At 38.8% G+C, this 12,476-nt stretch overlaps 1 pseudogene; it reads right to left on the bottom strand.

Moving 5' to 3' along the window:
- Positions 1-1,226: 1,226 nt before the first annotated feature.
- On the bottom strand, positions 1,227-3,805 carry LOC129045456 (dnaJ homolog subfamily C member 8-like; annotated as a pseudogene).
- Between the last annotated feature and the right edge of the window lie 8,671 nt (positions 3,806-12,476).

Below are 12,476 nucleotides of genomic sequence, written 5' to 3'. Positions count from 1 at the left end.
TTAGGATCCAGAAACAAGCACAGAAATCAAAGCCCTATGAATAAATAGGAGCAGATGCCATGGGGACCCTGGGGATTCTCAACCAGAAGATGAGTCAGAGCTGGGGCTGGCCTTCTAATTTCCCTTCCTCCTTCTTAGAGATGACTTGGGGCTTAGATCAAGCAGGGGAGCTGGAAGGTTGCTCCCTGCATAAAGCTTGAAATCTAGAAGTGTTGCTATTCCATCAAAAAGGGATTCGAAAACTTCTTCCACCTTCCAAGGACACCCTGGAGAAGCTATGTGTCTGTCTGAGGACTTGTGTGGAAAAATTGAACACCCAGTCCTACTCCTTGAGAAGGTATAGGATCTGAATTTATTCTAAAGGCTGAAGGTATCCCAGTGAAGGGGCAAAAACTAGCCCCTGGGTGTTAATTCTCTACAGAGACAACAGAAACAATCACAAAAACTACTCTTCCACAATGTAGGGTTCATGAGAAACCCAAATTTTAATGTTAAGGAGTAGCTCAGAGTATGGTTGACCCTCGAATAACATGGGTTTGAACTTCACGGGTCCACTTAACGTGCATTTTTTGATAAATACAGTACTGTAAATGTATTTTCTCTTCCTTATGATGTTCTTTTTTTTTTTTAACTCAAAACATTTAATTGGTTGATTTCCACAAACTATACATGAAGTTTCCAACCATCACAATTCGGTGAAGTACAAAATGTTACATTATGGGCTGCGTGGAAAAATTGAACACCCAGTCCTACTCCTTGAGAAGGTATAGGATCTGAATTTATTCTAAAGGCTGAAGGTATCCCAGTCAAGGGGCAAAAACTAGCCCCTGGGTGTTAATTCTCTACAGAGACAACAGAAACAATCACAAAAACTACTCTTCCACAATGTAGGGTTCATGAGAAACCCAAATTTTAATGTTAAGGAGTAGCTCAGAGTATGGTTGACCCTTGAATAACATGGGTTTGAACTTCACGGGTCCACTTAACGTGCATTTTTTGATAAATACAGTACTGTAAATGTATTTTCTCTTCCTTATGATGTTCTTTTTTTTTTTTAACTCAAAACATTTAATTGGTTGATTTCCACAAACTATACATGAAGTTTCCAACCATCACAATTCGGTGAAGTACAAAATGTTACATTATGGGCTGCGGGAAAGGAAGGCACCTGGTCCACGGGTGGTGGGGGAGGTTTCGTTTTAAACCCAACTCCTCATTTCAATGTGCAAAGGACTTATTCTGATCGCCATTAAATTGTATTGAAAACAAAGTGGACTAAAAAGCAAATACTACTCTATGTTGGGGTGAAAATGGGAGGAAAGAATGAGTCCTCCAAAGCAAGAGTGGAGACAGTTGGGGGAAGGTTCTGTGGTTCACGCCATTCCATTATTACTTTTGATGGTGGAAGGAAGGTCCAGTTTTTCTTCTTTCTGCGCCTTTGGATTTGCCTGGAAGTTTCGCCAGCTGTCCATACGACCATCTCGACTTGCCTCAAAGTTTTTCTGCCACTCCCTTTCTCATTTGGCTTTTTCTCCAGCTTCTATCTCTTCTTCCTTTCATGCATCTCGTTGGCTTCTCCCTCTTTCCTTTTAATTTCCAGGTCAGCAAAGAGTTTTATGGTCTGTTCTTTTTTTTTTTTTTTAAGATTTTATTCATTTATTTGAGACAGAGAGAGCGCATGAGCACAAGCTGGGGGAGGGGAGCGGGGGGGAACAGAGGGAGAGAGAGAAGCAGACTCCCAGCTGAGCAAGAAGCCTGATGGGGGTTCAATCCCAGGACCCTGGGATCATGACCTGAGCGGAAGGCAGGCAACCCTAGTCTGTTCTTACTTACTGCTTGTTTGAACAGCTCAGGATCATCCTTCCCCAAATTTGTAGGTTTTCCTTCCCCCTTAATTGCTTTTTTCACTCTCACAGTGTGTTCTATGTATTCTTTTCCTGCTTGAATGATATCCAGGGCCCTCTTCTTTTGTTCCTGATCCAGGAGCAACTTCTAAGCTTTGTCCACAGCTTCAAAAGCTTTTTGTGCTGTCAGCATCATCTTCATTTTGGTCAAAACTTTTTTATTCCTGCATCTGTCACTTCAGGATCCATCTGAAGAAACTCAAATGGGTTCAAAGTAAAGTCGGAGGAACCAGGACAGGTCAATCTTTCAGTCTGATTTTTGGATGTTAGAACTGAATCTCTCTTCTTTATTCGTTTCACCTTGTTGTAGAAGGTCATTAATGCTTCCTCGGTGCTCCCTCTGCCAGCCGGAGACCCACTCTTTCTCCTTCCTGATGATTTTCTTAATCACATTTTCTTTTCTCTAGCTTACTTTATTGTAAGAATACAGTATATAATACATAGAACATACAAAATACGTGTTAATTGACTGTTTTTGTTATCAGTAAAGGTTCCAGTCAACAGTAGGCATTAATAGTTAAGTTTGGGGGGAGTCAAAAGTTACACACAGATTTTCAACTGCACAGGAGGTCAGCATTCCTAACCCCTGCATTGTTCAAGGATCAACCATAGATCATAAAGAGATACAAATCACATAAGGAAATTAACTACTGAGAGAGAAAACCAGCAGATGCAGCCAGCCCATAAATCAGCATTGCAAGAATGGGAAATAATAGAGCTGGAAATGAAAGAACAAGCAGGTCAAAGTAATTTAAAAGATTTTTAAACTGGGACATCCAGGTGGCTCAGACGGTTAAATGTCTGACTCTTGATCTTGGCTCAGATCTCAATCTCAGGGTCATAAGTTCAAGCCCCACGTTGGGCTCCACGCTGGGCATGGCCTACTTAAAAAAAAAAAAAATTTTAAACTTAGGAACCATAATGAAAGAATAGAGTATTATAGGAAGAGGGACAGACAGATTTGATAAATAACAAAATTCAACTCTTGGAAACAAAAAACAAAGTCACTGCAATTAAGGACTCACTGGATAAGTTAAACAAAAGATTCAGCACAGCAGAGAAAAAAAACTAATGGACCCGAGCATAGATTTGCAGAAATTACTCAGATAGCATGGAGAAACAAGAAAACGGAAGAATTAACCAAGAAAGTTGGAAGATAGAATGAGATGCCCAGCATAATCTACTAGAACTTCCACAGGAGAGACTCACGAGTCAGTATTCACAAGGAAAATGATGGAGAATATTCCAGAATTGAAGACATGAATCTTCAATTGAAAATCCCACCAAGTTCTAAAGAGGGTAAGTAAAAATAATAGGTTTGTTAAATATGATTTCTATTTCTCTAAAGGTTTTTTGTGTTTAGGTCTTTCCTCCCAGTCCTTCTGCCTGGGTTTAATTTCCACTTAATCTACATGTTCAATTTGATAGAATGAAAGAACTAAATAAAAAGATAAGAATATAGATTAATAAAATAAAAATCAAATAATATATAAAGGAGGAAATAACAGCAATAAATGATAAAATTAATGAAATATTTCTATGTTTTAAGAGTTCACTTCCGGGGTGCTGTGGCTATAGAACTAGTTACTGCTTGTTTCTGTGACACACAGGCTACTTTCCCAGGTGCAGATCAGAAATCCGCTTCTGGGGTCTTTTCATTCTCAGTGCACTGTCTACGCAGTCAGTAAAGCCTGCCAAGGGAGATAGATCAGCACAGGGAGGGAGCCTGGGGGAAGAAGGAGACCAGCAAATGCCAGAAACCTGATACCAAACCAAAGGAACACAGACTAAGAGTGACACCCAGTGGCCAGACCACCTGCATAGCACACAGGATGATTCCCAGGACTCCACACCCTGGCCGCGACTTTGTAGCCAGGTGGTTTGTGGGCTTTTTCCGTCATTGCTGTGTTTTGGGGAGGTCTGTGATCTAGAGTGTATTTGGGTGGGGGCAATGAGCCAGTTCCTCTCTCCCCTCATTCTTCCACCTCTCCCCGTCTCCTGGTTCACTCTCCCCTTCCCTACGCAATGTGCAGTCTCTGGTGATGGGGTCCCACAGGTGACCAGGTGGAGAGGCCACAGAAGACATTGCAGAAATAAGGAGAAGTTCTCATGCCACCACCGCGATACAAGGGGTGGTGTTCTTCATGGCGAGAGTGTATCCCCTACAACTAAGCCAGCTAAAATGTGATAAATTAATTTAGTGATACTGACTTACTGAAATTCAGGGAGGGGATAGAGGATATTGGAGGGCCAGGGTAGACAATCCATTTCATCACAAAAAGGCCCTGATGAAATTAGACCTGGTTAGATCCACCGCATTTCTGCAAAGGGAGCTGCGGGTATGCTTCTAATCTCTCTAGCAACAGCCAGTTTGGAGATTATGCTAAGGAAATGCTGGCTGAGATGCAGAAGCCCATAAGAAAATTACAAAATCTGACACCTGTCCCACCATCTAATTAAAATGGTCTCTCGGGGGCGCCTGGGTGGCTCAGTTGGTTAGGCGGCTGCCTTCAGCTCAGGTCATGGTCCCAGGGTCCTGGGATCGGGCCCTGCATCAGGCTCCCTGCTTGGCGGGAAGTCTGCTCCCTCTCCCACTCCCCCTGCTTGTGTTCCCTCTCTCGCTGTGTCTCTCTCTGTCAAATAAATAAATAAATCTTTAAAAAAATAAAATAAAATAAAATGGTCTCTCAAAAGTTACCACCAATAATAACCACAAAATAAGAATTAGCACATATTGATCATACACACTGTGCCAGGCACCATCCTAAGTGTCTCACATGCATTAGCTCATTAAAGTTCATGACAATCCTATTAGGCAAGTACTAATATTATACACATTTTACAGATGAGAAAACTGAGGCATAGGCAGAGAGATTAACGTGTCCTAAGTTATACAGCTGGCGAACTGATGGAAACACATGATGTTCTCACATGGCCCCCAAATACCTTTGAGGCAGTCTGAACCTCAGAGGATACAGATGATCCTAGGTGAAAATATGAGGGAGGGCATAAAAAGTAGTGGGAAAGAAATGGATGAAGACTTGGCAGTCAAATGTGCAATGTATGTTTGGCAGATAATACAGAGTCCACATGAACTATGGCCAAAAAAAAAATTACATGAGATGGCGCATTATGAGTCATGATGATAGGGGGTGGAAGATGGCAGGCAGATTGTGCTTCATTTTGTATGTCAGTCTGAAGAGATTTAAATTAACCTTGTAGGCAGTGGTGAGTGATGGAAGATTTATAAACAAGTAAATGTCATAGCCAAAATTAATGTCCTTACAACAATGTATTTGGTTGTGGTGTCTAGACCATATGCAGATGAAGTATGAGTTTGAGCATGGGTCATATTCTTCACAAATTGGGTCTGTCTCAATAAAGGTACTGTGTACATGAGAAAAAAAAAAGATCTATTCTGTGGTGATAGGATATAGTGTTCTCTAAATATTGATTATGTCAAGATGATTGTTTTCAGATGACCTTTCCTTTTACCGACTTTTGTGTTCTTTCAATCATGTGTGATTTTTTTGTTCTTTTCATTACTGAGGGTGTTAAGACCCCCAACTGTTATTGTAGAATTTCTATTTCTCCCTTTAATTCTTTCAGTTGCTTCTTTGTATACTTTAAGGATCTATTATTGAGCCCACACATTAATGATTGCATCTTTTTGTGTACTATAGCCACTCCCGCCTTCCTGTGCTTACAGGTTACATGATATCTTTTCCAATCCATTTGCTTTTAATCTCTCCTTGTGTTTAAAGTGTATATATCATGAATAGCATTCATTAGGTCTCACCTTTTTTCAGTCAGCTCTGAGAATCACTCCTTATCAATTAGTGTTGTTTTATAGTCCTCTGGCCCCCATGGTTTGTAATGGGAAATCAGATGTCTTTGGAATTGATATTTTGTAAAGAAAAAATATTCATGACACTTGTTAAAGATGATAAGAGAGTCTGTTCAAGAAGGGACTATTACAATAGGGTTTTGCGGTAGGGGAGAGAGATTAGGCTCAACTCCAAATACAATGAAGAAAAGTGAAAATTTATAGCCAAGTAATAGGATAGGGGGAAGTAAATGGAAAATTACTGACACAAAACATCAGGAATAGGAGGATTCTTGCTGGGCTTGCTCAACAGAATTCTTGCTGAAGGCAAGCCAGGATGATAAGATATTGAGGGTAGATGAGGAATTTTATCAGACATCGAGGGTGATCAGATACTAAGTAAGGAATTTTTGCTAAACTGACTCAGCAGGATTCTTCCTAACCCTGAACTAGGTGGATCAAGGACAGAGCCTAAGGTTGGGACCTAATCAGAAAAAAGACTCAGAGGAACTTGATTCAAGTTTGGTCAAAGTAGAAAGTCTGTCATATTCCACTGTATGTCATGTGTCTTTTCCCCTAGCTCTTTCAGTATTTTCTCTTTACCTTTGGTTTTCAACACTTTGACTATGATGTGACTAGATATACTTTTCTTCTAATTTATCTTACGGAGCTTCTTGAATTTGTACCTTTGAGAAGATATCTGCCCCATTCTATCTCTCCTCTTATTTGAGGAGTCCAATTATGTGGCGAGTCTATAATGTTAGAACTTTTGATATTGTCTCCCATGTCCCTGAGGCTCTGTTGATTTTTTTTAACTTTTTTGGAACAGTTTTAGGTTTACAACAAAATTGAGAAGATGATACAGAGATTTCCTATATACCTACTACCCACCCCCACATGCACGGCCTCCCCCGTTAACATGACTCACTAGAATGGTACAATATTTACCAAGGATGAACCCACATTGACACAGCATAATCACCCTAAGTCTATAGTTTTAGGATTCATTCTTGGTGTTGGATATGCTATGGCTTTGGACGATGTATAATGACATAGAGCCATCATTATAATATCATAGAGAATATTTTCACTGCTTTAAAAATCCTCTGTGCTCTGCTTATTCATCACAACTCCCCTCCCCTATAACCACAGATCTTGTCACTGTCTCCATAGTTTTGTCTTTTCCAGAGTGTCATATAGCTGGAATCGTACAGTACATAGCCTTTCCAGAGTGGCTTCTTTCATTTAGTAATATGCATTTAAGTTTCCTCCATGTCTTTCTATGGCTTGATAACTTGTTTCTTTTTAGCACTGAATAATATTCTCCCTGCTCTGCGGGAAGCCTGCTTCTCCCACTCCCCCTGCTTGTGTTCCCTCTCTCACTGTCTCTCTCTGTCAAATAAATAAATAAAATCTTTAAAAAAAGAAAGAAAGAAAGAAACCACCAAACTGTATTCCAAAGCATCTGTACCATTTGCATTTCCACTAACAATGAATGAGAATTTCTGTTGCTCCACATCCTTATCAGCATTTGGTGGTGTTAGTGTTCTAGATTTTGGTCATTCTAATAGGTATGTAGTGGTATTAATTTGCATTTCCCTTATGACAAAGGATGAGGAACATCTTTTCATATGCTTATTTCCTTCTGCGTATCTTCTTTGGTGAGGTGTTTGTTAAGGTCTTTGGCCTATTCTTTAATTGGGCTGTTTTCTTATTGTTGAGTTTTAATAGTTCTTTGCATATTTTAGACACCAGTCCTTTATCAGGTATATTCTTTGCAAATGTTTTCTCCCAGTCTGTGGCTTGTCTTCTCATTCTCTTGACATTGTCTTTCCCAGAAGCAGTTGTTTTGTTTTGTTTTATTTTTAATTTTAATGAAGTCCAGTTTATCAATTATTTCTTCCATGGATCATGTCTTTGGTGTCATATCTAAAAAGGCATCACTATACCCAAGGTCATCTAGGTTTTTTCCTATGTTATTGTCTAGGAGTTTTATAGTTTCATAGTTTACATTTAGGTCTGTGATCCATTTTGATTAATTATTGGGGAAGGGTGTAAGGTCTGTGTCTAGACCAGACACAGGTCTAGATGTCCAGTTATTCCAGCACCCCGTTTCTTGAGAAGACTATCTCTGCTCCATTCTTTTGCCTTTGCCCCTTTGTCAAAGATCAGTTGACTATACTTATAGGAGTCTATTTCCTGGGCTCTCTATTCTGTTCCATTAATCTATTTGTCTGTCTTTTGCCAAAACCACACTGTCTTGATTACTGCAGCTTTATAGTAAGTCTTGTAGTCAGGCGGCATCAGTCCTCCAATTTTGTTCTTCTCTTTCAATATGGTGTTGGCTATTCTGAGTCATTTGCCTTTCCATATAAATTTTAGAATCATTTTGTCAATATCCTTAAAATAACTTGCTGGGATTTTGATGGAGATTGCATTGAATCTATAGATCAAGCTGGGAAGAACAGACGGCTTAACAATATTGAGTCTTCCTCTTATTCATGAACATGGAATATTATCTCCATTTATGTAGTTCTTCTTTGATCTCATTTATCAGAGTTTTATAGATTTCCTCCTAAAGAACTTGTACATATTTTGTTAAAAGTATTTCCTTTTGGTGGGTGCTAATGTAAATGGTATTGTGTTTTTAATTTCAAATTCCACTGGTTCATTGTTAGTATTTAGAAAAGCAATTGATTTTTATGTTAACTTTGTATCTTGAAATCTTGCTATAATCACATATATTATACAGATGATCAATGACAGTTTTAAGTCTTGCTTCCCAACCTGTATACCTTTGGTTTCCTTTTCTTGCCTTACTAATTAGCAAGGACTTCCAGTACAATGTTGAAACGGAATTGTGAGTAGGGACATGCTTGCCTTGTATCTGATCTTAGAGGAAAAGTCTTGAGTTTCTCACAATTAAGTATGATGCTAGCTGTAGGTTTTTTGTAGATCGTTTTTATCAAGTTGAGACAGTTCCCCTCTATTCCTAGCTTACTAAGAGTTTTTATCATGAATGAGTGTTAAATTTTATTAAATGCTTTTTCTGCATCTATTCACATGATTATGTGATTTTTCTATGGGATAGATTACATTAATTGATTTTGAATGTTAAACCTACTTGCATATCTGGGATAAATCCCAGTTGTCATGGTATATAAGTCTTTTTATACTTTTTTGGATTCAATTTGCTAATATTTTGTTGAGGACTTTTGCATCTATGCTCGTGAAAGATATTGGTCTGTCGTTTTCTCTTCTTGTAATGTTTTTGTCTGGTTTGGGTATTAAGGTAAAGCTGGTCTCATAGGATGAATTAGGAAGTATTTCCTCTGCTTCTAACCTCTAAAAGAGATTTTTAGAGCTTTGGTATAATTTCTAACTTAAACATCTGGTAGAATTCACCCATGAACCCATCTGGGTCTGGTTCTTTCTGTTTTGGAAGATTCTTAATTATTGACTCAATTTCTTTAATAGATATGGGCCCATTCAAATCATCTATTTCTTCTTGTGTGACTTTGGTCAGATTGTTCATTTTAAGGAATTAGTCCATTTTGTCTACATTATCAGATTTGTGGGCATAGAGTTGTTCATAGTATTCCTTTATTATCCTTTAATTTCCATGGGATCTGTAATAATGACCCCTTTTCATTTCTGATATTAGTGATTTGTGTCCTCCCTCTTTTTTTCATCTATTTTACTTTTTATCTTTTTATTGATCTTTTCAAAGACCCAGTTTTTGGTTTCATTAATTTTTCTCTATTGATTTCCTGTTTTCAATTTCATTGGTCTCTGTTCTAATTATTATCATTTCTATTCTTCTACTTACTTTGGATTTCATTTGCTCTTCTTTTTCTAGTTTCCTAAGGTGGAAATTTAGATTATCAATTTTAGGTCTTTCCTTTTTTTTAATATATTCAGTGTTATAAATTTCTCTCTAAGCACTGCTTTCACTGCATCCCACAAACTTTGATAAGTTATTATTTCAATTTCATTGAGTTCAAAATATTTTTTAAATTTCTCTTGAGATTTCTTCTAGAATCCATGTGTTATTTAAAAGTGTATTGTTTAATCTCCACATATTTTGGGATTTTCCAGTTATCTTTCTATTATTGATTTCTAGCTTAATTCCATGGTAGTGTGATAGCAAAAATTGTTTTATTCTATTCTTTTAAATTTGTTAAGGTGTGTTTTAAAATTTTAAAAAGTATACCTAATATTAAATATAATCATTAAAAAATAGTCAAACCAAAAGAAGGCAGGAAAAGAGGAAAAAGGAACAAAGAACAAATGGAATAAAAAATAATAATAATTGGGGTCTCTGGGTGGCTCATTCAGTTAAGCATCAACTCTTGATTTCCGCTCAGGTCATGATCTCAGGGTCTTGAGATCAAACCCCAAGTTGGGCTCTGAGCTGAGTGTGGAGCCTGCTTAAGATTTTCTCTCTCCCTCTGCCCCTCCCTCAAATGCTTGCGGGTGTGTACATGTGCTCTCTCTCTCTCTCTCTAAATATTAATAATAATAATAACAAGATGGTAAATTTAGACCCAACCAAATAATAATTACATTAAATAAAAATGGCCTAAACTCTCCATTTAAAATTCAAAGATTGCCAGATTGGATAAAGGGAATGAAATATATAAATATAAAGACATAACTAGGTTAAAAGTAAAAGGATAAAAATAGAAATGCCATTCAAGGGTGCCTGGGTGGCTCAGTTGGTTAAGCGACTGCCTTCGGCTCAGGTCATGATCCTGGAGTCCAGGGATCGAGTCCCGCATCAGGCTCCCTGCTCAGCAGGGAGTCTGCTTCTCCCTCTGACCCTCCTCCCTCTCATGCTCTCTCTCTATCATTCTCTCTCTCTCTCTCAATAAATAAATAAAAATCTTTAAAAAAAAAAAAAGAGAAATGCCATTCAAGTACCGATCAAAGGAAATGCCTCATATCAATTAAAGTGAATTTCAAAACAAGGAACATGACCAAGGATAAATAGGGACATTAATAAAGGGGCTAATTTGTTAAAAAGATATAACAATCTTAAAAGTTGGGGCACTTGGGTGGCTCAGTCGATTAAGCATCTGACTCTTGATTGCAGCTCAGGTCTTGATCTCAGGGGCATGAGTGAGCTCAGGCCCCACATTGGGCTCCATGCTGGGTGTGAGGCCTGCTTTAAAAAAAAAAAAGTGTATGTACTGGGGCATCTGGCTGGCTCAATCAGTGGGGCATGCGATCTCCAGGTTGTGAGTTTGAGCCCCAGGTTGGATGTAGAGATTACTTAAAAATAAATTCTTAAAAAAAAAAAAAATGCATGTACCTAACAACACAGTTTAAAATGCATGAAGCAATAAGTAACAAAACTGAAATAACTAATAAAATCTACTATTTTTGCAGGATATTGCAACACTTCTCTCACAGGAATTAATAGAACATGTAGACCAAAAAAAAAAAAAAAACCCCAACCACCACCACCACAAAAAATCAGTTAGGATACAGAAGACTTGAATACTTTCAATCAACTTGACCCAATTGACATTTATATAACAATGCTCCCCAAAAAACATCAGAATAGACAGTCTTTTCAAGCACATATGAAACATTCACCAAGAAGAACATATTCCGAGACAAAAAACAAATGTCAAGAAATTCAAAAAATTGAAATCATCCACGAATGTTCTCTGAACACAAAGGAATTGAATTAGAAATCAATAAAAGAGAAATATCTGGAAAATCCCCAGATATGTGCAAATTAAACAAAACACTCTTAAATAACTCAAGGGATGAGGGAGAAATCACAAGGGAAATTAAAAAATAGTTTGAATGCAATGAAATCAACCTATCAAGATTTGGGGGATGCAGCAAAAGCAGTGCTTAAAGGGAGCTTTAAAACATCACATGCTTATATGCGCAAAGAAGACAGTCTCAAATCAGTTGTCTAAGCAGAACCAACGAAACAAGCAAGGGGAAGGAGGAAAGAAAATAGTAAAGGAAGAGCAGAAATCAAGTAGAAACTGAACACATAGACATTTAATTTAAATTTATTGTGATTTGACAATAAGTCAAATCATTATGCTGTATGCCTTAATCTTCTACAGTGCTGTGTGTCAACTTCATCTCAATAAAACTGGAAAAAAATGAAGAATATGAAACTAAACAGCTGTTTCTTTGGGAAAAAAAAAATAGTAAAAGCCAACAGACAGAGGACAGACTGCTTCCGGGGACTCAGAAACAACCCCCTGTGTCTGCACCATCCTTCCAAGGGACATGAGTCTTAACAGGCTGGTGGGGGCACCTTTCTAACAGTGCCCCTTCTCCAACCTCCTAGCAAACAAGGGAGGGACCTAGAGCGGACTCAATGCACAATGCCCCCTTTGAGATCCAGCTGCAGCAGGAAGCCCAGGGAGGAGGGGAGGGGCAGCCCAGCCCTCAGGACCCAGAGTCCTTACACTGTCAGGCCTCTGACTGGGGAGCAGCGCTCCTCCCTGCCTCTCTGCAGATTGCTTCAGGCCTATCAGGCTCTGGCGCATTCCTCACATTCTAGGACTGAGATACACAGTTAGGTTCCTGTGGGGGAGGTCAGGGTGGGGGAGGAGGGCAGAGAGTATCCCAGGAATCAAAGCTGCTGTTCTTGTTTTTCCCTGACTGCCTTGGCCCACACTGCCTTGCCTGCCAGTGAGAAAGCCATCCCCACCCAGCCTCTCTCTGCAAGCACCTCCCGCGGCTCTCTGGGTGAAGCTGGAGCTGTGGGC

Source organism: Mirounga angustirostris, unplaced genomic scaffold (assembly GCF_029215605.1).
Source record: "Mirounga angustirostris isolate CCGP_5_RB_7025 unplaced genomic scaffold, mMirAng1.0.hap1 SCAF_7, whole genome shotgun sequence".
Classification (NCBI taxonomy): domain Eukaryota; kingdom Metazoa; phylum Chordata; class Mammalia; order Carnivora; family Phocidae; genus Mirounga; species Mirounga angustirostris.
The sequence above is the reverse complement of the archived record's forward strand: the minus strand, read 5'-3'. Positions and strand labels throughout refer to the sequence as shown.